This window comes from Bombus vancouverensis, chromosome 16 (assembly GCF_051014615.1).
Source record: "Bombus vancouverensis nearcticus chromosome 16, iyBomVanc1_principal, whole genome shotgun sequence".
Classification (NCBI taxonomy): Eukaryota; Metazoa; Arthropoda; class Insecta; order Hymenoptera; family Apidae; genus Bombus; species Bombus vancouverensis.
Genome location: NC_134926.1, coordinates 55,001 through 57,500, shown reverse-complemented (window position 1 = coordinate 57,500; position 2,500 = coordinate 55,001).

Here is a 2,500-nt window from a genome sequence, read left to right as displayed (position 1 = left end):
CTCTCATAGTATTATATAAAATGTTTAAGAATCATACTTCTAAAGGAACATTCTATAATGCTGTCTTCGTGTAAAAAGACTTATATCTCTCCTCCTCTCTCAACTCTTAGAATATCTTAGCGGTAAAGCACGTATACACACCTCACGCTGAACGAACAAGCGCGTATCCCAGTGCGTCGCGCTGGACATACCGTAAGAATATTCTTCCTTTTCGGTAGAACATTCTCGGTAGAAGACATACTACGCAAAGATAGTACGCTCTACCGGCCCGTCGAATACTTCTGCGAAAGCAGAAGTTGTTATAGAAAGCAGACGGTTATAATCCCTTGAGTGAATCGATACTCAGTTAGTACAAGCACACACGCATCTAACAACTTTTGTTAGAATACGTACACACAGGTCACCAGCTTCCCGACTCAGGGGAACCTTGCCACGATATTTGGTCATTACGTCCAGGACAGCGACCCGCGGCGCAGCAGTGTAGAGAAAAAACCAGTACGAGAACGGAGGAACAGTCGAGAAATAGCGTAAAATACACTAAGACTCGAGGAGCGGTGACTGAATTCTCAACCGAGGCCGTAGAATAGCCACGCGCTCAACGCTGCTCCGACCGAACCGTCCGGCTCGACGTCTCTCTTATAGATACGAAAGCGCCAGCCGGAAGGCCGGCGCCGGCCGGGCTAGCGGCCGCGCGCTTACGGTGCAAAACCTCCGTAGCAACGTACCGTTCGGAAGGGACGCTGGAACTTAGTCTCGCGAACGCTCGATCACTACTACACAAAGCCAATATCCAACCATCGAAATACATTACCAGACGTTTTATTAACATAATAAAAATGCATTTTTACCAAAAAATTAATTTTTTTTTTCACCGAAAAATTGCATCAGTAAACATACTCTTTTATCGAATACGGAAAACAAACAAGTTTATAATCAATTACAATACGTTAAAATAAGTAGAAATATGCAAAAAAATATATACCTTGTAACGTTAATTAACGAAAAAATTAGAAAAATATCCCAGTCGTGTCAGTTCGGCGAACGCTAATTTTTTGAAAAAATCGATCAAAATGTTTAATCCCGACGTATTTAATAGAGATATAACGATTCCCGTAAAAAAATTTATACCTTATAACGCTTTTTAACGAATAAACTCGAAAAAACTTTTTCGCACTCGGAATTTTTCTAAGTCCCAACGTACCGGCTCGGAATTTTTCTATGTTCCAACGACCGGTCGTGTCGGTCCGAACGTTTTTATATCCGTCTGCCGACGATATAAACGCTTAATCCCGACGTATTTTATCGAGTTATAACGATTTATGTAAAAATATTCGTACCTCGTAACGCTTTTTAACGAATTAACTCGAAAAGAGTGTTCGGTCCGAAAATTTTCCAAGTTCGAACGACCGGCCGCATAGGTCCGTTTTTAAAAATCGTTCTCGGACGGAAATAAACCATTAATCCCGACGTATTTTGTCGTGTTACGTCGATTTATGCAAAAAAATTCATACCTTGTAACGCTTTTAACCGAGTAAACTCGAAAAAACTTTTTCGCACTCGGCATTTTTCCAAGTCCCAACGTACCGGCTCGGAATTTTTCTATGTTCCAACGACCGGTCGTGTCGGTCCGAACGTTTTTATATCCGTCTGCCGACGATATAAACGCTTAATCCCGACGTATTTTATCGAGTTATAACGATTTATGTAAAAACATCCGTACCTCGTAACACTTTTTAACGAGTTATTTCGAGGGGAACTTTCGGCCTTTTCGTAACGGGGCGAAAAAATTCAAAGTTCCAACGTCCCAGTCATGTTGGTCCGGCGGATGAAATTTTTTAAAAAAATAAAGTGAAATCGTAACGTTCGACTAGATTTCGTCGAAACATAACGATTTCACTGATAATTTCGATACCTTATAACGCTTTTTCTCGAGTTATTTCGAGTTGAACTTTCGGTACTTTCGTGGCGGTGCGAAAAAATTCTAAGTTCCAACGTCCCGGTCATGTTGGTCCGGTGGATGAAATTTTTTAAAAAAATAAAGTGAAATCGCTACTTTCGACTAGATTTCGTCGAAACATAACGATTTCGCTGATAATTTCGATACCTTATAACGCTTTTTCTCGAGTTATTTCGAGTTGAACTTTCGGTACTTTCGTGGCGGTGCGAAAAAATTCTAAGTTCCAACGTCCCGGTCATGTTGGTCCGGTGGATGAAATTTTTTAAAAAAATAAAGTGAAATCGCTACTTTCGACTAGATTTCGTCGAAACATAACGATTTCGCTGATAATTTCGATACCTTATAACGCTTTTTCTCGAGTTATTTCGAGTTGAACTTTCGGTACTTTCGTGGCGGTGCGAAAAAATTCTAAGTTCCAACGTCCCGGTCATGTTGGTCCGGTGGATGAAATTTTTTAAAAAAATAAAGTGAAATCGCTACTTTCGACTAGATTTCGTCGAAACATAACGATTTCACTGATAATTTCGATACCTTATAACGCTT